Source organism: Haliaeetus leucocephalus, unplaced genomic scaffold (genome assembly GCF_000737465.1).
Source record: "Haliaeetus leucocephalus isolate CR32 unplaced genomic scaffold, Haliaeetus_leucocephalus-4.0 Scaffold773, whole genome shotgun sequence".
NCBI lineage: Eukaryota > Metazoa > Chordata > Aves > Accipitriformes > Accipitridae > Haliaeetus > Haliaeetus leucocephalus.
The window spans coordinates 1,481,423-1,505,534 of NW_010973209.1; the positions used below are offsets into that span (position 1 = coordinate 1,481,423).

The window sequence follows — 24,112 nt, forward strand, 5'->3', positions numbered from 1 at the left end:
CTTCCGATCTGAGGGAAGGTGTTCTGAGATTTCGTTTTATTTCTCATTTACCTTACTCTGGCTGATTTGTAATAAAAAGTGAGCTAATTTTCCCTAAGCTGAGTCTGTTTTGCCCGTGATGGTAATTAGTGAATGATCTCTCCTGTCCTTATCTCGACCCGCAAGCTTTTTGTTATATTTTTCTCTCCCCTGTCCAGCTGAGGATGCGGGAGTGATAGAACGGCTTTGGTGGGCACCTGGCGTCCAGCCAGGGTCAACCCATCACAGATGGCTGTTCCTGCCCTTCGTGCTCCAGTGAGAAGTCTAAACTTGGGCACCATCAACAAAAAATTCTTGTGGGCCAGCGGCAGCAGGATGTCCTGCCTTTGTGTCTCTCTCCCTCCCACTGGCCATGGTCTGAATGATGTTACGCTCCAACCCTGGCATAACAGGGCTCAGACTCCTGCCACTCACTTTCCTCATCCAAATGACAGCAAGACAGGTACCCTCTCACCAAGCTCTTAGCCAAAACCTCTTCCCTGCGCTAATGTTCCCCGCACTTCCTTTGCAATCTCCTTTTTTTGTCTTGTTTGTTAGGATTACACTTTCTTCTGGACCAGCCCTTTCACCTCATGACTTCCCCACCGCCCAGCAAAAGCAGCTCCAATCTTCGCTGGAGTCTTCCAATATTATCGTAACACAAAGCATTAATAAAACCCACCTGTTTACAGCTAATCCAAATGCAACAAAGATCAAAGTATACCCCAAAATTGTAAAGAATGACCTAAACCTAGATCCAAGGACATTCATCTGGGCTGGTCTCTTGTTTGTTTGTAGTTCAGTGCCAATGCAAAGCCATGGTAAATTTAATCTTTCCTCATAGACGCATATACTGGAAAAATGATGCTTTCAGCACATGGAATGATCAAGTACAATCAACTAATCAGTTACAGTTAGCCTCGCATGCTGTTAAGTGACAACTGTTCATAACATGAAACAACATTTAAAACTTGCCCAGCCAGCTAGCTGCTTAGCAGGGAAATCCCTTCTCTAACTAAAACATTTATATGGAGCCAGTCACCTACCTAGAGCTACACTTTCCACCTATCCAATTCACTGCAAAAATGACTGTGTATGTACCATTTTGCACAGCATGGTTATGGCGCACTCTGTGGAAGAAGCCAGGGGGAAAAAAACCATCAAAAGTAAGACTTGCTAGTGAATACTCACAAGGAGAAGAATGGAAATTAATTCTGGGACACCAGAACCTAATTAATTGAACAAATAATAAAAGATAAGCATAAGCAAATAAATAAAGAGTAGCTCCAGCTATTCTGACTCAAATAACTAGTCTTAAATGACTAGTGGCCCTTGCATCATACTTACAACAGCACTCCTCCTACCTCTGCTATTTTCATTCCATTTCAATGGTATCAACAGCAAATAGGTTGCTCAGTCCTTTCCATGAACAGAAATCACTACTAACACACTGCACTATTATTACTCCTACTGGATTGCTCTTGACCAGCGAAATGGAATTAATGGAGGCCTACAACTACAGTAAGTCATCAGGGACAGATTTAACCAGGTGGGGGTCATATGGGCATAATATGTGCAAAGCCATACTTTAATTATTTCTCGACAGCAGAGAGATGTGCATCACAAACAAACAGGTCACTCTGAGCCTAACACAACGCTAGAAAAGAAAAGCACTGACCGGGACAAATCTGCCTAGGCCACCCGTCTGCTACTCGCATTTCTGATGCGCGAGATGAGGAAATGGAAGTGGCAGCAGTGCAGTAAGATGTAGGGGTGACAAGTGTAAGCAGCACCTGAGAGCTGGACACAGACCAGAAGATAAAGGTGCTATAGTGGTCAAAATGTCTCGCAGTAGTTCAGAGTACTTTTCCATTCTTACCTTGTGCAGAACCAATGCCAGCACTACAAACGGAGCCGGTGTTGATGCAGTCTTTAACGATCAAAAAACATTTCCTTTGCCCTTCTGGAATAATTTGCAATTGTTAAGTACCTTTTTCAGTGAGTAATAAAAAAACCCCAACATACAGGAAAGAGATCATTGATCTCCCTTGCCTTGAGTTCTCAAGGATACAGCTGCAACCACTACTGTCCAATCATTTTTACCTTCAACACCCACACATGCATTTTTGGTACAGAAGCATCTGAGCTGGCACGCATGTCTGCTGTGAATGGAAGCCCTGCTGCTAGGTTTCCTGCTGCCACGGAGATGAATAGAGAAAGAATGATTAGCCAAGGCTTTAGTCTAATTTAGATTTATTTTTCTTTTTTGAGGAGAGACTGGGAGATGGTACATCATAAAACAAAAACATTAACTCTAAAGGCTACTCAGAGAAGAAGAATACTGACATACCATGTGCAACCTGTATTATAAGGACTCCTGATAATAAGCACTCTTGTCTAGTGCCTACTGACCCCAATTATGCTAAATGCTGTACTTGGATATGCCAGGAGACTATAAAATGTCAAGGCAAGGACTATCTACATCAAAGCAGGCAAGAGGTGAGCAAAGAGAATACCTCCATCTGTTTTCCAAAAACCCAAAGTAACTGACAGCTCAAGTAACTTGTCCAGTATTTCAGAGGAAGACTGAGCCTAAAGTAGGAAATAACCTCAGTTTCACAGTTCGCAACCACAAAGACCATTCACAGTAGCACAGCTTTTATCCTAAGACACGTACATACCAAACACCTTATCAGGGCCTGAAGGAAAAAAATCAAGAGTCAGGGAGAAGAACACGCTGCTGTGCAAAACTAGAGGATCACGCACTCTCTGCTCTCATCCAATCCTTGCCACAAAACTTTCCAGCCTGATGTAGAAGAGAACCAGAGCCCAGTCCAGCTTACCAACAGATAGTTAGGGCACTCTCAGAGAACAAAGTTGCACAGGCTCAGGAGAGCGCTGAAGTCTGCTGTTTCCCAATCTATGGCTCTGACCACTAAGCTTTTATGCAATACCTCCTCCTCTCCTTTGCTCATCACCTTCTGAACTTCTTTCGAAAAAAGGAGAGAGAGGGAGAGAAAGCAATAAGCTACGTACAGAAAGACTTACTAGGACCACTAAACATAGCAGTATTGGGCTGCAGAGATCAGTATTGTCAAAGTGCTTATGCGGCACAGCTTCAAGACAGCACTTTTATCCAGCGATGAAGTTTCCGTAACAAGCTAAGATGCCGTGCAAGGGCTCTGCTATTTCCAAAAGGGGTAGCTCCCCATCTCTCCCCAGACATCTGATGACATATCTTCCCTGTGCCAGCAGAGGTGCTTGCCCATCTCTACAGACGCTGCCCTGGAGGAAAAATAAATAAATTTTAAAAAGGACTACCTCTCCACTGGATCGGTAGCAAAGCACACGGCTACAAGAACTCCTGTTGGCCTAATGAACGTGCCAGGGGTAGAAACGCCTCGCTCAGCCATAGCATCGTTATAGTTCACCTGCATTGGGAGGTAGTTTCACAAAGAGGGCATGAGCAAGCAAGCATCTTCACACACTCCTCAGAGACCTTCTTTTGACTTTGGCCACCTCCTGCCCTCTGAAGCCTCATGTGGGCTTTTGCAGATCCCATCCTGATGTCTACGTGTGTCTCTTCATACTAAGTGAAGGGAATTTGTACATTCATCTTAGCTTTGCAAAGGCTGGAGCTGAGGACCTGAGGTCGTAAGGGTGCTGCAATGCTTCATCGTGCGACATCACCCAGATCCTTTGGGAATGCCAGAGCTCAGGAAAAAGAATAGTTTTGTTGGTAGTTGTTAGTTCTAATTAACTGGGGGTTGGGGAGCATCGGAAACACAAACACTTTGGGGAAAAAAAAGGTCAAGCTTCTGCTTATTTTTTTTAATTTGAAAAGCAAACTATGAGCAACAAAAATATAAGCATTACAGAAACAACCTGTGTCTGGGAACAAGGACATTTTAAAATTGAAAAAACGTCAGCCAGGAATTTTCATCCTTTTAAAACAAAACATATTAATTGCACTGCTCCACAACTTTGTGGTTTTAGGTAACCTCTTTAATTTTACATCAGACAGGCCAAGAAAGTCCCTGAAACTCCAACCCAATTTTAAAGGCAGAAGGAAGGGAGGACAAAGAAAGAGGAAAAAAGTGAACTACATATTCATAGACAAATCAAGATTGAAAAGGTATTCAAAGAACAACAAAAAGAGGACCCCTCTAATGCATTATAGAGGATGAAAAATATGAAAGGTGTTTAATTGCCTAAGCAGATGCCAGCAGTGGAATGTATGAAAAAGCAAAAGCAAACAAGGTTTTCTGTCCCCTCAGTTACAAGATAAAACGTCTGCATTTGCCAGCTGCCTCTGTGTAAGGAAAATGAATAATTTTAAAATGTGAACATTATCACAGGAGTAATAGCTTACTGAGCACAGGACGAATTCTGCCATTAGTACATGCTTCACTCACCCTGATCACCGAGAGATACCATGGGACCACCTGAAAGGGGTTCCGCTGTGCAGAAGTGCTTGAAACGAGTGCAGTTATATTAAATGTAGGAGGAAAGAAGAAAGGTACGTGACAAACCGATTCAAGACTCCAGGAAGCGAGCCACACAAATGACTGTTGAGTTGTGCAATGACTCAGCAGGAGAAAAAAAAAAAAAAAAAAAAAAAAGAGAGAAAAAATATAGCAGCAGATAGGAAAGTAGGAAAATCTTTTCTGCAAGAAATGACAGCTACCATAAAAAAATAAGTAAAATAAAAAGAAACAAGAAGAGTTCTCAGTCTGGAATCTTGCCTAGTCCCATAAGCTCTGCGCACAAAGTTGTTTCTCCTAATCAGCCATTCTTTACTACCCTTTGCAGCACACCTGAGCAAGCAGAGGAGCAGGAAACTGAGCTCGCTTTAACCCCTGCTTCACCACTACCTCTGCCCAGGTAGGCTGATAATGTGCTTTTCTTGGCGAGCAACATGATAGGGAGCCAAAGCCAGGACAGAAGTCAGATAAGCACATAGAAGAAAGAAAATACTAGCCTGGGGAATCCAGCACAAAATCAGAAAGGAGCAGGAGTGCGGCAAAGCCATCTCCTGGCCCATCAAGCCAATGAACCTGGTCAGGGCAGAAAGATGACATGATATTTCTGCACCTCCTCTGTTGTTCTCCTAAGAAACTAGCATGAAATTTAAGCTCCCATTTTACTTGCATAACTTTACAGGACGGCTCTCCCATGTCTGTTGAGGCTCAACAGCTCTCCCTGAAATGGTAAGATTAAATGTAATCTGTTAAACATAGATAACGTAGTCCAACCAGATGGACGAGACAAGTCAAGCTGTGCAGATTTCACTGCTCAGTTTGAACACATTCTCACACTCTTTCTCTCCTTTGCAAACCTTTATGCAAATAGCTTTTCAAGAACATTTTAGCTCTCTACCCTCCTAAATTACCTGAGGCATTACTGTCCCTTCAGTTTGGAACCTAGCTGCAGGAGAAACACCAAGGCATTCAGGTAGCTGCCTGGCTTGAACCACGTGGCAAAGTTCAGTGAAATTTCAGCAGATGCTTACGTGCTTTGCAAGGCTGGGGTAGGAAAAAAAAAAAAGCATCAGGTAACCGTAATTCCTTTCCATCATTCTTCACTCGCAAACCCAATCACTTGAAAAACACCATGCGTTAACGCTTCCTTCTCCTCTGCCTTTAAAATCACTCCTGGCGTGGTTCCACCAGTATAAATTCTACACAGTATCTCTGCCACCATTTTGCTTATGCATAAGGGCAATAAAAGATGAGAGGATGCCAATACTTTATGCAACAGAATATATCTGTATAACTGTGTTGGCTAAAGCAGGGAGCTATAAAGTCAAACAGGAGAGGAGAAAAAGCCAGAAAATATGACTCGGGCAGCTGAACAGATAACAGTACTTAGAATGATTTTCTAAATGCTTTCCTTTGCCATCATACCAACCTTTATGGCTAACACAAGACACTGTCCATTCCCACCAGTGGGAAAATTAATCCCTGCAAGCCAAGGAAAGCTGGGGCTTTACGGCTAGCACATGAAAATCCATGTATTTGTATAGCTGGATGGCTGGCAATGAGGGATCAAGATGGACCCTGGACTGTTGTGTCAGAATAAATTGCAGTTAAAAACAGGAAGTCGTAGTGAGGAGAATCACAACATCTGCACCATCGTCCTGACACCTGTGTCAACATTCACCACTCCCCAGTGCCTTGGGCAGAATTCTTACAATTCACAGGGTTGGGAGGGGGAGCTAATAAACAAGGACAATCCTGATGAAAATTGCATGCAGCCACTAAATCCACCTTTCAATCCTGTTTCAAAAGACCAACAGGAATAAAATAAAATTTTGCCCTGAAGTAATTTTTATACTTAAGCCACAGAGCTCTTCACAATTAAGTCAAAATGTTCCTGTAAAATAGCTATTTTTGCTACCCTTGCTTAAAAAATGGTGTAAATAATGCAGAAGACTCATCAGTAGCTGAGTCTGCAAAGCCTGGAATGAAACCCAAGAGTCTGCCTTCTTTCCTTCATAATAGCCTTCTCTCCATAAAACGTGACCACGGACAACACTTTTTTAACTCCATGCTAACAACCTGTTTGCACACAAACACAGAAGAACAACATTTCTCCTTGCCAGGCACTCCCTACGTAACGATGTAGGCTGGGGGGAAGAAGTTACTGGGAAGAGATAACTGGTAGATTTCTGTCTTGCAGGTAACACAGCATACAGTGCGTTAATTGTTTTTTTTTTTAGTATGATGAAGGTAACATTTCATTCCACTTTGTATTGCATCACATCAGAAACTGGAATATTTCACTGCAACCTTTAACTGTCCTGACTCATGCTGTCAGTAATAAAATGCCCTCTTGGGAAAATAAATAAATAGACTAATAAAGCCTTAATGATTTGGTAAAGTACCTACCAGTGAAAGCACACTGTCCCATTATTTTTAAGACATTAAAAAGGGTTACAGATGCAATATGCTAACCTAAAAGGACAGGTGATTAACAGATTTATAGCTTTTTCAGTCTGACAGAAAAAAAAGAAAGTGTGGATCGGCTTTTGAAAGCATTTGCCTCAAGCACCCAAAGGGTAGTCTGGAAAATGAATGCATTTCTATTATGTTGGCACTTGTGCAAAAAGGCAGGATAATGAAGTGACCAGGCTATTAGCCTTCCCAAAGAAATGAGATACTGTTGAAACCAGTGCACATCAACTTCAGTGCCCAGGAAAATGGCAGTAAACAGTGCTCTTCAAGCTTCCCTCCCCCCCCCGGTAATCATGATGATTTTTAGAACTGACAACGGCAAGGGAAACTTTTTTAGTGCATAATGAAAAACTCGGCAAAAAGAGAAGGTTGTGAGAGAATGGGTTAAAAAATAAAAAAGGTAAGAATGTAGCGAACAGAAGAATAAAATTGTAAGATATAATACAACTTCCAGGGAACAGAGCAGCCTGACAGGCAGCACTTCCAAGAGACTCCTGTTGAGCATTGGGTTTATGGAATAGACGAACAGCTAATGAAATGTCCCGGAAAGCTAGTCACCCGTTCCTTGCTCCTCATATCACCTCCTCACTACCGTAATGCTCAGAAAAGAAAGTTCACCTTGTCATCAGGCCAGGGAAAACCCCCGTGCCACAAAAATGAGACCGTAACCATTACAAAATCTCCTTACCGAAGAGGAAAAACACACCTAGAGGGAAAGATGAAGAGTCTGAAATAGAAAAAAGTGGAGGAAAAAATAGCACCAAACTACCAGCTTGACAGAAAAGCTGAGGCCCCTCAGGAGCACGGTTTCAGGGCCTGTTTACAGAGCTGGTAGTGAGGCTTCAAAAACCCAAACTACTTAATACAACATAAGGAATTACCCTACATCAGCCAAGCCGTGCGTGGGAGCTCTCAGGCCGTGACTCGCAGGGGAGGACGTGCCTCGGTCCGGACTCCACCGGTGGCCCAGCCTTCGTGTCCTCCCTCCCTCTGCAACGCAGCCCAGCGTGAGCCCAGCTGCAGCCCCTTATCTCCTTCTCTCAAAGTACCCTGCTCACCCCCCCGCCCAAGCGACCTCCAGTTCTGCGTCCCATCGGCGTGCCAACTTTGGCCACGAACGGCCCGACCACAACCGCAAGTAAACTGGAATTAGGCTTGAGCGCCCCGTTTTTAAGCAGGACGTGGTCGTGGATCTCCTGTTGCCGCTTTTTGTGCTTTAGAAATCTTTCTGTCTGATACAGGAGCTGAATCTCTCTCGTTTCATGAGAAAGTTCATTTCCAAGCCAGGCTCCTCTCCCTGCTCTCGCGCAGAACGAGGCTGGTGGCTTCCCAAAGGGTTATGACCGGTTATCTGCGTCTCCCTCTCCGCTCTGATTTCGTCCCCAGCCTGACGCTCACGGGCAGTTCAGAGAGTGAGACACTATTCCATGCGACAAGCCCAGGCCGGAGCCCCTTCCCTCCCCTGTAGGTTTTTTCCCTCCCAGAGACAAATGAGGTCATTGAAATGCTTTTTGCAAACTTTATTCGGAAATTGGTTTTTTTAAAATATTCTTTCCTAGTTTGGAAAAACATTTGCGATAGCTATTCAAACAGAACATAAAAGAAGAATCAGCTGCTCTGTTCTTATCTCTGAAATACATCAAATTAACCAGGTAATTAGCCAAAGATTTTTACTTTTAATGTAAGACTTAGCAACATGTTTCCCAAGAAAACTCTTGGCACTGATTTCTATGAGTTTCCTACGATCCTCACAGTTAACTATAAAAGTCTTTCAAGCAACATCTAAATGATCTCTAAACTATATTAGTAACCTCTTCTCGTTTGCTATGCTTTATTTTTCATGTAGTAAATGAACAGGCAATACCATCCAGACCTGATGCCTCCCATTACATTTTGGAAAACCGACGGGAGGGAGCACAGTTAGTCAAAACCGACAACCCTTTCTGTTCTTGGATGGAGATTGACATCATCTTGTATTCCCATTATATAATTAAAACTTTGAAGATGCTCTTGTTTTATTGTAAATGCAGCAGTAAGTAAATACGTTCTCTAAAAATGACATCATTTTGTTTTCTCGGCACGTGCAAACAGATCTAATGCACTGTTAGAACACAAGAAGATTTCCTATCACACAAAATGTGTTTGCCCGTGAAACTTCCTGCTGGGCCACGCTCACACCATGACGACATTTCCCACTTTTTCAGTTGCCGTAAACAGCTAGCACCAATTGTTTACACAGAAAGCAATGCAGTCAGAAACGGTGACGGAAAACGTTGAACCAAGCCCTTTCTCAGATTTATGTCTTATTTTCCACCAGGATGCTGTCACATGCTCACTATTGCACAGAGAGCTAGTCAGGTTCAATTAATTTCTTTTAGCACACTCAATATGCCTACATAGGTAGTAAAAATTATAATTTTTCTTAAGTTCAGAGGCTCACGATAGTGGCAAAAGGTATTCCTCAACATGCACTTTTTTCCTTCCTGTTCTGTTTGTACATAGCATCAGAAAATGTCAAACATTAATGGGTACTGTTTCTCTGATTTCTGTGTTTTAGGACAGCTGGGAAGGGGGGAATGTTTGGGCCAGGGTTGGGAAAGAAAGTTTGAGAGACAAGGCACGATATCAGTAGGCATATGAATAACTTATTAATGGAATCAGCAAACGCAAGTATATTTCACCTAGTCAGAGGTTACATCTGTACGTATTCCAGTGCTCTATGTATTAAACTCATTGGCTTTTGGCTTCCTTTGAATTCCTAATACATATTTTTCCAAAGACAGTTATATCACAATTTTTATGAAATACACATGCCAGGGTAAAGTCATTATCAAGAGCGGGCATATAACAAGTAGCATGAAGTACCTACAGTTTCTATTTCAATATTTCCCCTCTTCAAACAGCACTGAAGATGATGGAAGTTATTTCCGAAACCAGTATTTCTTGTTTGCTACCTGTGCTGCACACCTGACTGTACTCCCTACTGATCAGCATTTCCATAACCTGATGAGTGACAATAAAACACCTTTAAAACCCCAAACAAAGGCAGTTCTCGGAGCACTCTACAGCCAGGAATATCAACGCTCTGGCTGGAGCTCCCCACGCATGACTTGGTAGCCAAAGGGACTGGAACATCAGCTGAGAGCTCACCGGCCCTCTGCGAAGGACGGTAACATTAACTCGCCGATGCGCTGATCACCGATGCGGTGCACGGCAGTCCCGCTCACCCACCACCCGCGAGTTTTCGATGCGGTGAGCCTGCCGGTACCTTTTTGCCCTCCTACCCTTGGCGCTCTCCTCCCCGTAGTGCAGTGAGCCACGCGAGAAGCACGGGATGACTGCAACCTCTCGCCTGTCGTTAACGTGACAGGGTCTAAAATAAATCTATTCTCCAGAAAGTCACATCTGGTGCATTAAGCCCTGACTACATTGCATCTCTGAGTCAGTATTATTTAGTAACTAGTCTGTTTTCTTCAACTTTTGGACTCATTTTAGAAAAACGTGTCCTGGAACATTACGCATCCTGCAGTTTTCCTGCATGCTTGTCTTTGCAGTTTTACTGCATGCTATTGTCTCGTACAGGTCCCAGTGTTTTCAGACGGGCAGGCGCAGACAATAGCATCCCTGAGCATGAAATGTTTGCTGCCTCTTTTAGGCTAAACAGTCAAACAACCACCAGTTTTTTTCTAGCAGGTAACACCAGGGTAAGTTGCCAGAGATGTATTGTCCTCAAAATTCCATGCAATCCCACAGCATACATTTTATCTATAATTGCACATGTCCTTTTTTCCAGTAAGTAGCAGTCTGAAGTTCTTTCCTATGAGTCTTTCAATTTCTGTGCATCCAGCCTGCCTGGTAATACTTTTTCCTTAGCAGGCACTAAGAAAACTTTGTGTATGCACAAGAGAGAATAGGCCAAAAAAGTTACCTTCTGTTCTTTTATGAGCCATGGGGGATTGTCAAAAATTTTCCCTATACAGAGGCACATCTTGATTCAAAAAGAGGTCAGGTACTAATAAAAAAGCCTGCATGGGCATCAGCTGGTGTTCAACAACATTTTTACATCTCAATGGGTATTTGTTACCAATGCCATATCCTATGTCGATATATTGTTAGCTGTAATCAGATACGAAATCTCATTTGCAAAGTCTGCTGCACCAGTGAGATCAACACCTTGTCTTTCCCTTGCTTCTGTGGAGTTCGTGAAATGCATTACATACTCTAAAGTCAAAGCAATATTTCACAGTACTTCAACATGACATACAAAAATAATTAAAATATATATATACATGTTGCTCTCATTTCCCTGTAAGAGACAAACGACTACTCCACAAGGCGAACAGCACTACCTGAGTGCCTCTTCCAGCACCCGAAACTCCAACTTCACCCAGTGAGAAGGGAAGATGAAGTTAGCTGCCTACCTTCTGCACATATTTAGAAAGCCCCGCACAGAGCAGAAGTTGCCACAGTACAACACAATTCTACGTGAAGCTGTACTTGAGACCCCCTTCAGAGGTAACAAAAAGCGTGTGCAAATTTATAAACACGCATGCAGAAAAAATATCTTGCCTGCTGTTTTTCAAGGAGCTGAGGGGAAATGAGGAAATATTTTTGTTGCCAGACCACCTACTAGGACTTACATGACCTGCATAAATGTCACTGGGACTGAACATGACCTTGAATTACAGGCACATCAGAATACAATGTGCAAGACTCAATGTTAGAATTTCTTGTCATTTCACTGCAAATCTCTCAGCATTTTGTATTTTCAAAGCTCCAGTCAAGGAGTCGAACAGCTAAGAAATATTCTCAGCTTTCACTATAATTATTAAATCATCTTGCAGAGGAAAGGTGAACAACATGACCCATCTTGCACTTAAAAATTCAAACTGGAAGGCAAATTTAAAAAAAAAAAAAAAAAAAAAAATCAAAGCGCACCTTAAAAGGCATAATTTTTAAAGTCAATCTTGTGATTTTTCAGTGACTTGACTGCTGTTTTTTAAATGCTTGAGGGGTCAGTCATAGTATAGATGAAAAGCCACTCTAGTAGATCGGCATTTCTTTAAAATGAGTCTTTCAGTCTCTGGAGTGACTGCATACATGCAACCTAATTTAGGTAGGGAATCCCACAAGAAAACAAAGAATGGCAAAAGCCACCACCTTCGGTATAAAGTAGCACAGGCTGGCACTAGGATAAGGTATTATCATATAATAGAAGAGGTGAGTGGCCAGAAGAAGATGGAAGAGAGGCTAGAATTAAAAAGATGGAGAAATCCTTTTGGGAGGCCTGGTAATTTTGTTCCGATCTCTCTAAATTAAGTGTTATACGCACTCTGTTCAAGCACAGGACTATGAGTCAGCACTGGACCATACGTTACTCTTCACTTCTCTCACTCATAAAAGGGAAGCACGTCACATACGAGATCATCGTGTGCCCTGGCCAGCCTCAAGCACAGGCAAAAGAAACATAACATCAATAGGCAGAGAAAAAGTCGAAACACTCCATGTGTGACGACAGTGAGATGTTCTAACCAAACGAATTTCAAACTTATAAAATGTCAGTCTACTGCATTAGGACACCAAACAATGCAACAAACCAACATAAAAAAAGATATCCCTGCTATTTCCACTAATGAACTTGTTTTCCATTCTCTTGAGAGAGAGAACAGGAAAGAAAAGGTATAACATACGCAAGTGCATATTACCTTTTTCACTCTGCTATTATGTATGCACGTGATTTCACTAACGTTAGTATCTCCCAAAGGTAGGTAGATATATGCTCCTAACACAGCTGCATGACAGTTTTAAGACAGGCCTTCTCTTTCACCCACCTTGATCTCATTCTTTAATCCAGCATTTGCTCATAAAAAGTGAGTCACATCTGCAGTTGGGAAGGAAGAAAAACAGAAAATATGCAATTATTTACTTCATGGTATTACAGATGCTTTTCCCCTTCTCATTTTATCTGTGATGGATGCCTGCTTGTGCTATTTGCCAGTAAAAGAAGTGCATTAACCCCACTGTAACCCCCACATCCAAGGACTGAACACAAAAGGAAACACATGAACTAAAAATAAACTGAAATTTTCTGTTGTTAATTTCTGCCATGGTAATTTACAAGGTATGAAAAAAGTCAAACAAAAACCAGAAAAACAGTTTACCAAATCAGTTTTAACTTCTTTCCTTTTAGTAATGTTTTCCAAAATTTAACGTCACAGCTACATTGTGTTAGCATCCAAACATATCAAGTATTTTTAACATCTTCACTACTGATCAGAGCAGCTGAAAGTACTGAAAAGGCCTAGGAGTTTTCTGCCCCATGAACTAGCATCATGTACTTACGCTATTGTTCTCAATGACATTGAAATGTGCGTTTATATAGCACTTTTCAGTAACATCACACATTCAGTAACATCACACATGTCACTAAACCTTTCTCTCCACAGAATCCACAGAAAAAGTGCACAGCAAAATCACTAAGTGCTATCAAATTCTCTTAAAAGGACTGTACTCCAGACGGTATGAGTCATTTTGGAGAGCTGCAGATTGCTGATGGAGCACAAGCTTGAATGGGAGTAGAGCCACTGATAATCTGTGGAACCACTAGCCGTCTACATGAATACCCCCCCTCTTTTTTTTTTTTGTCCTAGATTAACCCATCATGGTTTTGTGAACCCACACAAATTTCATCTTCAAAGTAGCAAGTTTGAAAGACTCACATACAGAGACGTAACAGCACTTCACCCTTGCAAGTCAAGTCTTCACTGATACTTCTCTGTCTGCAAACAAACTGATCAAGATTCTTCAACATTATGTACTTTGACAGGACTCGACATTAGGTGCCAGATTTAAGGAGCAGCTGCATTCCAGCTGGCATAACTACACACGCTCTTCCTTGCACAGTGAGCAGCCAAGAAGGTTCAAGCAATTCCAGCCCTACTCTTTCTGGTGGCTTTCCTGGCTGATTTCTGTGTAAATGCGGTCAAGTATACATTCCATTGTTCAACTGACTGCACGTTGATGCATCTGAAAATAATTTAGAGGATTTATAATTATCTTTGCTCTGACATTTCCTCACCAAAAAAGAAAAAGAAACAAGGAAAATCATAATCGAGAAGCTGAATTCAATATTCCTTGAAAGGAAAGAAATCTTTATCTCCACAAAGTCTTGTCGCCAAGAAGTTCAGATGCTGCCTTGCCACATCATACTAGCCTTTCTGACCTGTGCGTGTAACTGAGTAACTAGTTCTCGGGGAGCTAAAGTTCTCTCCTGAAGTTCATATGCAGCAAAGCACAGACCAGTATTCACTGCTTGTGTGCCCGATGGCTCTGCCGACCCTGCAAATCCTACAGTTCTTGTTACAGGGACAGTCACAATAGCAGCAAAGCACCTTCAATTTGCCAGCCCCAAACGGAGAGAAGAACAGAGCAACGAGTAAAAGTAGCTTCAGCTTCTGCGTGTGAATTTTGAGATTTGAAAGTATCTAGAATTTATATTTTAAATGAGCAAAGAGATAGTCCTGATCTTAAAAAGCAATAAAAGAGATTGGAAAAGGTCAGCATAAACAGGCCCAATACAGAATACAACATTGTATTCAGGGTCAGTCTGCATCTGGAATTATTTGTGAGCAGCTGTTCCTGAGAAGTTCCATGTGTGGTCAAGCCCTTGAAAGGGAGAATGTATTCAAAACCAGAGGCGTTTGCTGGAGAAAAGGTTTTTGTGTGATTCATGTGTCTCCAATGTTTGCTAACATACACTGACGCGTGGAGAAAAGAGGTATTATTCCTACAAGTAATCAGTCCTACACACAAGCCAAAGAGCAACATCTCCACCAAGCTAACCACTGCTCAAGAACTGGAGAGAAGCCATTTTTGCCAACTGGAGAGGCCCCACTGGGAAACTGGGGGAAACTAATTAAATATCAGGCATGTACCTTAAACAGAAGGGGCTGTAAGCTATGGATGTGCACAGAGAGATCTAACATGGAGACTGGTGGAGATTTCCACAAAAATATGTATCGCAACTGTTAATATCTCAATAATGCTAAAGGCACTGGGTGAAGAAAGCGTCAGAATACAATGCTGCTTCAAAATTAAGACCGAGTTGTGGGCTTGGTTTTTTAAATAAAACTATCCTCCCTCATTTTAGTTTTCTTTTTAAGAAAAAGCTTCTAATTTTGCACTCATAATCATTCAATCATGCATGCTTTTATAAGCAGGAGAAAATAATAATTCAGGTGTCAATCTGTATGCCAAATCAGACTGTGGGCTATGCCACTTAAAAACAACAAACTTAGTGCCTATTAGCCTGAGGCAGGCAACGAAAGCAAAGGCAAGGAGATGAGTACCAAGTGCTTCAGGACAACACTATGCATATACACCATACCTAACTGGGAGAAAAAGGGAAGAAATCTGTTATGTCTAACATGGCTTTTTCCCCACAAGAACTCCACTTGTGATGCTGTGAGCTGTCACAGCACTTTTTCCAGTAGCATAATTATCTCCCTATGAAACTTACTTCCCTCTTCAGAGTATCGCAGGGGGAAGGAGGACCGTGGTTGTCTTCTCTTTCCAATAATGAACCCCCTGGCTGGCAGCCTCAGCATCTCTTCTCTGTTTCTTAAAAAAAATCACACTGGCTCCAAGGCTACAGATTGAAGCTTAGCTACTCATCATCCCAGCAACCAAATCTACAACATCTTACACAAAGAACAACTCTCAGCTTTGCCAGCGCGGTCCCCATACAAGAGCAACAGAGCTCTGACACTTTCATAGCTTCCCATGGGGATTTAAGTATCAGACAGGGAAGCGATCAGAGGCTTGTTAATCTCATTATATTGCTCCTGCAAAAAGCTATGCGCAACCGTGGCTGTATTAAACAAATTAGTTTGTAGACAAAAAAAGTCAACACAGCTTTGGTTAACCTTCTGGGCATGAATTTAATGGCTCTCTGCAACCACAAATACTCGGATTTCAGAACAACCATCTTCTGAAACTGATATCTTACATTGGCCTTGTTTCCCTCAATCATTAATAGGGAATGGAGATTGTCAGTCTATGAAAGTCTAAGTATTTTCATGTGTGCCCATAAGCAGCTCCCTTGGTAGTATAAGAAGCTGGGAAAGTCCCCTTTTAAAGGGAAGCTGTCAACACCGTGCATCAGAAGAAACTGTGCAAAATTAAGACATCATTGCAGTTTCCTCTTCTTGTTTTATTTTTCGCAACCCGTGCCTTGTTTCTGGCTAGGAAAGTACTCCATCTAGCCTGCTTTTCCTTTGGTGTACCATATGCGACCAATTTAACTTCAGAAAATTCTTCAAATCTTTGGATGTTCCCCTAGACTAACACTACCAAGAGTTGATTTCAAAGTGGGTTTTGCTTGTGCAAAAGCACGTTAAAGATAGTCTTCAAGAGCTGGGATGGCTTACAGGCATTATTTTCAAAAAGAACGTCTAAGTTTCAAACACATGAACAAGTGTGTTAGGCCACATGTCTGAGGTCAAAACTCACTCTTATTTCAAGTGTAGCAAGGGGCTTGCTGTGTGTTTGATGCCATACAGAGTTCTAGCTTTAATGTTGTATCACTAATGGAAAACATGAAAATATTGTGTCATGGCCCTTCTTCCCATCACTCCGAATGACGAGATTTGCTCAGACACCACAAAAAAAAAATGTAGTAAGTAGTTTAGTGCTTTTTATTTACCTTTTGACTCTTGATCTCATGATATATATCGATATGGTTTTCAAAATTTTCCTCCCAGCACATCTTTATTTAGAAAACAAATAGATTTTCACATGGTCACCATAGGCATATGCACTTAAGATAGTTGGGTATTTTATGTAAATAATTTTTTAAAAAGCATGACATGCATTGGTCCAGCACACTTACACTCCTAAAACAGAATTCAGCAGAGTGACACTGAACAAGCTGCAAAGAGATACAACGTATGTTTACAAATTACATTTGTCTAATACAGTAAGTAAAGCTATTCCATTGAAGTATCAGTAAGAGAAAGTGTACAGAGAACAGATTGAAAAGGCTTGGAAATTTTGCGTTTATGTTTCAGAAAAAAGTTTGTCTATTATATTCTTACATTTCACTTTTAAAAAGGACAAAACCTTCTGAAATACACAAATGAAGAAACGTGGCCAGAAATTAAAGCATGTTTGCATGGTTAAAACACTCCTTAAGGGCTGAAATCTCATCTGCTACATTCCAATCCTGAACAAGGTTTGGAGCACTAATTTATAAACCCTGGGGGAAAAATGTTGAGAAATCCTTGACTATTGAATAGCGCTGTGAATAGGAAAATTGCTGTATAATACATAATGAAAAGAAGAAAACACACATTGCTGGAGTTGATTAGTGTGTCACATTTGGTCTACAACAGTGAGCTGCACCCAGAGACTCAGATCAAGCGGAGAGTCATAACAACAGAACCACCCCCTCTAAGGGTGGTGAAATCCCATCAGGACTATGCACTGCCTTAAATTCATTTGCCAAGAGAAAGCAAACCATTACCACCGCCTGTGTATCAGCTCAACATCCAACAAAGCCATCACCTTATTTCAGCACAAGCAATAGGATGCTTGTGATCAGCCAGCTAAAATTGCCCCCAGCTTGAACTGTCTGAATTAAAAAACAAAGAGCTGCGTTAAACTCTTAGCATGCGTAACAAGGGCTTTCTAGTCTCTAACATCACAAGAAGTGTCAGGTTAAAAGTCCTTCCCCAAGTTTGATTAACCAGAGATTTCAGGCCTCCGAGGAGCTTCAAAGTGAACCTAGAGTAATTGTAAATATGTAACCCAACAAGCAGTAATGCACTGTCATCTTCTGGATGCTTCAGAAGTTTATTCAGCCATGGGACTTACTGCAAGGGAATGCAAGGCGGGCAACCCTTTATAAATTAAAGTGGAAGCCACAATGATGAGCTAACACAGATGATCCAACACATACGCACTGTTCCTGGCGCAGAAAGCTGAGCGGAGGTCACGCTTGGCTCTGCCGAACGTTGTGCAGCCAGTTACGACCACCACCTCTTGTAACTGAGTGTGCCACCACAAAGCATCTCGGACCAGACGCTGGTTGCTATCAGCTTTGAAAGAAAACTGTAACAGATCTTTTAGTAAGTATTGCGCTTTTTACTGTTTTACCCAAAGGAAGAAAACCAGATTAGATTAGGGATTGCGTAAGAAAAGGCAACTGACAGAAAAACAGGTATTACATCACCTCTGAGGTGTCTCCAGAGGTGCTGGGATAACAAATGTCACATTCACAGTTTTGGAAGGAATGAACACAGGACGTAAGAGAAGCTACAATATAAGTGCTGCTTCAAAGCAAGGGTACCAAGTTCAAATTCCTCCCCGGTTTCCTGCCATCATCCCCACTCTAAATCACACTCTGGTCCCTACCATTAGGCCAGAACAAAGCAGCAGGCATGAGCGTGAAACACACATAAGTGCTGAAGTTTATATTTTAATTTGTTTTCTGGATATACACTTCAAACATGTTTGCAAACATTTTTTTTTCCTCCAGAAACAGTACACAGAAAGCTCCTTCAACAATAAACAAGAACAACAAACAGTAAAGATACAACAGTATGTTGCCATTCTAAGAAACTGAATGAAACTGAGATGCCTACTCCAGTTCTCAGCCCTTGCCACTGCCTCCTGTTACTATTTCCAATATACATTCATTCAAATGCATACACAAAAGGTGTACATCTGCCTTTTTTTTCTTTTTACATGAATACACATTGAAATCTACCCTGTTCTAAGTCAAAACAGCTGCCTGCTTTGGTCTTTATCCTCATGACTGGAAAGCTCAGACCCCATCCCAGTTCTTCTGCCTTCTGTCCATCACATCCACCATTTCAAAGTCAACTTGCTTCTCCCCTCCACCACCTATTCTGTGGTTTTTTTGGTTTTTTCCTTTTCTCCAGGCTGATAACTGAATGGAAGCTGGGAATAACATTCCTTTTTGTGACACAGGACCACAGGTGAAAGATAGGGGATTTACCTTCCTTTAATGACCACTGTCATGAGCAGCATGTCGAAACATTACTTTCTGATCCCGGATACCAGGGCCTGAAGTTTTCAGAAAGTATCAAACAATGGGAAGAAACATGGTTCCAAGCAAAGAAAGATTAAACCAAAAAGCTTGGCAAAGAGGGATTAAACAATTTTTTTAGTATTCTCCATAAAAATACTGAAGAGATGTCACAGAGTATATTTGATATGCTGATTGTTGCAAAAACAACCGGGGGGAGCAAAGGACGTGCTTGCTGATGCTCTGAGGAAATTGCCCCCTCCTTCCGTAAAACAAAACGCAGGGATTTTTTCCACGGAAAGCATCCTGGGGGGCTGGAGAGAGCCCCCTCCTCGCCGCTGGAGCATGGGAAAGCTGCGTAAGCGGAGGCAGAGGGTGCAGGGCGGTCAGGAGCAAAGGCAGCTCAGCAGTCCCCGGGCAGCTCAGGCAGAGGTAACGTCATGGCACGGCAAGTCACCCAGAACCGGTTATGCATAACATAAATCACCGAAGACTGGCCCCGAAGAAGATGCTATCTATCCGAAGTAACATACACCGCTCTGCTGTTTGTGCTGTGATCCGGCTGTCCCTTGGAACGTCTGCTCTTTCTACACGCTCAGGGAGTTGCTGTTTTCTGTCCCTCTTCCCCTCCAGCCAAAAAGCTACTGCTACAGGTAGGGCAAGGATTCTGCAACCCTTAGATGTACCGCTCAGAAAAAGATTTTTTTTTTTTTTCCCCCCTGAAGAAAATATGCATCAGCACACAGCACAGTTCGTTCTGTCTAGATTTACTTTTATATCAATAATCAGAAAACTCCCCATACTCCAAGTATCAGTCAGGAGCACTGGACTGAGAGCATGAAGTTAAAAATACTTCTATAATCCTATTAAATGCAAGTCTTGCTTCTAAGAAACAACACAATTTCTTATCTCTACCCTGAAAAGCCGGACACTGAGGGAACACGAGTAAGACATCTCCCCTTTGGACGGTCAACTATAATAAGCTAAGACAAAGTTCTGTCATGCTCTGGGCTATCTGCACAAGCGGCGAAAAAAAGGGGACTGTCACTGCCAGAACTAAAGCATATTTAATCTGCAGACTTCCCTGAAATACTAGATCCATTTGGAAGAAAGCTCCATAGGATGTATCAAATCATTGCTAAACTCCATCTGTCTTTAGCCGCAGACCTGGTATTCCACACACTGACATTGCCAGCTACTCACAAATGTCAGAGCTTTCACTCGGAGTGAGCTCCACACATTCCCAAGGGAATTCACACCAAACAAAAATCATGGTGTTCCTATTTACAAAATCCTCTACGGCATGTGTGTGTCTGTATACGTGAGTGACAAATATTGCGTATTGTGCTTTTTCCATCACAAAGGAAGTTGGGGAGTAAAGACTTCAGCATTAGCACATTATACACGTTTGATTTTTAAATACAGTTTTGTTTCTAAGTAAGTGGAACCAAAATTACCCAACTAGCTTTCTCACAGTACCCAAGTCACTAGGTAGTACAATCCATGAGAAGATATTCAGCAGCAGCTTTTCCAAGGACAAATACTTCAAGAAAGAAAGAAAGAAAATGCAGACAAATTCAGAGAAATTTTGCAGTGCTGGTAGGAGCTAGTCTCCTTTGGTTTCTGGCAGTGTGAGCTGAAGTGGGTGGAGTTAGCATAAATTATCAAGACTTTGTTGATAATGTATTATACAGTGAAATAAGAACCCGCGTCTCCAGCTTCCGGCAGCTATGTTCATAAATAACTTGTAGTTTGGTAGAAACAGCCTTGATCTGTAAACCAGGTAGGTGGTAACAGCATGCCCAAGACGGCAAGTTTTAAATTATACTGCTTCCCCAACTCCCTCCTTTTTTTCCACCAGTAAACATTTATGCACTCTCAGCCCTGAAGTAGAAAATCCCAATTGAACTGCAACAGCACTAGGCTTATTTCCTATCAGCCACAGTACAAATCCAAGCCTAGGGTGAAGGAGACGATTTGCCATGAAGATAATCAGCACTGTCTCACTCCACAAGAATTTTAACTACATGATAACCTGGCCCTCCAGAACTATTGCTCCTAAAGCCACACCATATCAACAGCACTTAGTTATCCATTAGAAAGGGGAAAAAAAAAAAAAAAAAATGCTCAGCACAGAACCCTTGTGACTATTGCTGTTTTCACACAGCCGAAGTACAGAGTATGTGCTCTACTCTGCAACGGACAGGATATATCACATTTTTGATTTTAAAAAAATGCAAGTTTCAGTCACGCTAATAACCACATTCTACACACTTTACCCGAAAATGCCTCAAGGAGCACTATCACATGAAGAACGGGATGCAAAATTACACTTTGTCTGCTTTCTATATGCTAGTGTAACCTACATAGTGTAATCAGATTGAAGAAGGTAATTAACCTTTCTCCATTCAAATACTCAACCACTTAAAAGATACACAGCTGTATACATATGCTTAAAAATACACTAAAAATTAAAATGAAGTTGCATTTGCTATATGAAAATGACACGCTTGCCTTCTCAAATCATGCTCTACATTTTTATTAGACATCGCTGGCTACAATTGCAATTGGGAAACAATTGCATTCCTTGGAGATACGGTAACATTTGAATACTCCGTTTCTGACAAAAAGGGGGTGAGGGGGGGGGGGGGGGTGAGGGGGGAAGAAAGCATCTCCGAGGAGCATTTATCTGCGGGTGATTTATTGATAGTACTGACCTTTCAGCTTCATCAAGATTGCTTCCAGTTCCTATCGTTCCCGCAGTGAAAGCTGCCGTATAGATATTGGTAAAGGCGGCAGCAGCAGCAGCGGCGGCTCCGGTCCCTCCCTCCATGTTGCGCGCACACGCTTGCACACTCACACACGCGCTTGCACGCTCACCCACGCTCACACTTGCACACTCACCCGCTGGCTCCGCAGGAGCAGCTGGCTGGAGGCCGGCGGAGGGGAGCGGGGGAGGAGGCGAGGAGAAAGGGCTGAGGTTGGGGGGGGGGGGGGGTCCTGTGCCCCCCACCTTCTCCAGTCCTCCCACCCCACACCACCAACGCGCCCAGCCTCCTCTTTAATGGCACGGCACAGGAACACGATCTGCTTTCCAGCACAGCCCGGCTCAACGTCAGCTCTGCCGAGACCCTCCCAAAACGCTGGACTGAAACCCCCCCGGAAAGGTGTCTATAAGCGAAAAGCACAAAAAGAGCTTGCGATTCTGGGCTCCCATTCCGCCTCCCCTCGCTAGCACTGATTCATGTTTTCCTGAGGCTGTTACAGGCATTTCAGCTGTAACCCTTCCCGAGCCGGAGGGAGGAAAAGGAATTTCTTTGTCCTGCGCACCTCCTCCCCTGGCCCTCGGATCCATGCGGGGAGGTCCTTACCTGCTCTGGATGTCTTTACCCCTAAATAAAACTTCAGCAACTCCGATGCAAGTGACCAATAAGAGGCATAAAAGCAGGACTCTATTCCCAGTTCTGCCAACTGCGTAACCTTGGATATATTACATTAATGTATTTGCTGTTCGGCCTCCTCCTTCTTGAAAACAGGGTAATATTTACTGGCTTCCCAGAGGAGACGTGCAAGGCTTTATTCATTTCCGTGTTTACGCAGCCAGTTTTAAAAGGAGCTGTGTAAAAACCGGTATTACGTTTTCTGGTTTATACGCTAAACCGTAAATTGGAAGTAAGCATTATTACCCAACTTTCAAATCCCATCAAAAGACTGAAGTCTTTCATCAGACCACCACTGCAGCGGGCTAGATGATTAGATATCCATAAGAGGCAGTGAGGTCTAGCAAATAAAGAGGAAAGCTCAGATGATGGATGACTGGCTTCCAGTCCTGGCTTTACCATTAGCTTGCTGCGTGACCTTGATCAAGTCGTTTTAATCTTTCCGTGTTGGCGCAAAAATGCAGAGCTATTCTCACTTCTGTAAAATGGCCCCAGTTTTTTTTGTATTATTATTACTGCTACTGTTTGCTGAAGCTCTAGCTCAAACATGCATGCTGTAATTTGTAACCGACGATATTAGATACCGTCCGGACGCAGCCCGTGGAAACTCAACACCCAACCTAAAGGTACCTGATTTTTGCACATAGTTCTTCCAACTCAGCAGGACTGCTGAAGATGTTCTTGGTTATCAGCTGTAAGTGAAGATTTTGGGCGTGTGAAATACTGACTCTGTGCTCTTTGGACTCAGTCAGATACCAAGTTTAGAAAGAGAAAAGATTTATGAAATAAAAACACTTTTTTTGTTTAAAATTCAGCAGAAGAGGCTACACAATCCCAAATTATACAGAACAGTCGGTACAACTCTGTTCTTTTTTTTAAATGGTTGGATCAACGTTGTTTGCTAAACGCTGTATAACTGAGTGACAATAACCTTGTTAATTAGACCTAACGCATAAGGAGTCAGTGGTGCCAACCATTAGTTCAGCACTTACAGGAGAAGGGGAAGATGCAAGCTTGGCAAAGCGTGAGCAAAGTCAAACAGGTTATACCCGTTCTGTGCCTAGAAAGCCTAATGATTGTTTCTAAATCCCTTTCTCCCAATGCTAATTTTCCTTTGTTTCACCAAAACGGACATGCAGGAATGGGACAAGCTAAAGATAGAAGAACTGAATAGGAAACAACATGCCTATTTAGAAAAAAAACCTATTCTGACTTTGCATCAGTAGCTGCTGGGCTTCAGGAACTATTACAACACTCTTCCTTCCCCCTCGACCACCCCCACCTGCAGTTCCCTGTGGCAGAGAGCAGAGTACGTTGGTTGGGTTCATCTCAGGGACTAGATCCCTCAACTTGCGGTTTTGACCTCTCTGACTTGAGTGGGTAAATTAATTCAACTAGAGTCAAACTTCACGACAGGAGAAAACAGAAGCACACCGCAAGAGTGAAGGGGTTTGCACAAGGTGATGGGAACGGAGCCAGGAACAGAGCTCCGCGCTGGTCCGGGACCCCAAACCACTGACATTAATGAGAACACAAGGTGAGAAAACCTGTGGAAATTCACCACCCAGCTGTACTACAATAAAATACTTTGCTGCACCCTCAGGTAACCACAGAAAGAGGACAACCCACTACTTAAAAGAGTGAAGCTA

The 24,112-nt window shown here is 42.4% G+C and overlaps 1 protein-coding gene across 1 annotated transcript in view; it reads right to left on the reverse strand.

The window, feature by feature from the left end:
- The window catches only part of ARHGAP32 (Rho GTPase activating protein 32), a 186,292-nt gene extending 163,837 nt beyond the window's left edge, over nucleotides 1-22,455 (reverse strand). Inside the window, exon 1 of the mRNA XM_010581387.1 lies at nucleotides 22,395-22,455. The gene's annotated coding sequence lies outside the window, so the exon portion shown is untranslated. The remainder of the gene's footprint in view (nucleotides 1-22,394) is intronic.
- Nucleotides 22,456-24,112: the final 1,657 nt, after the last annotated feature.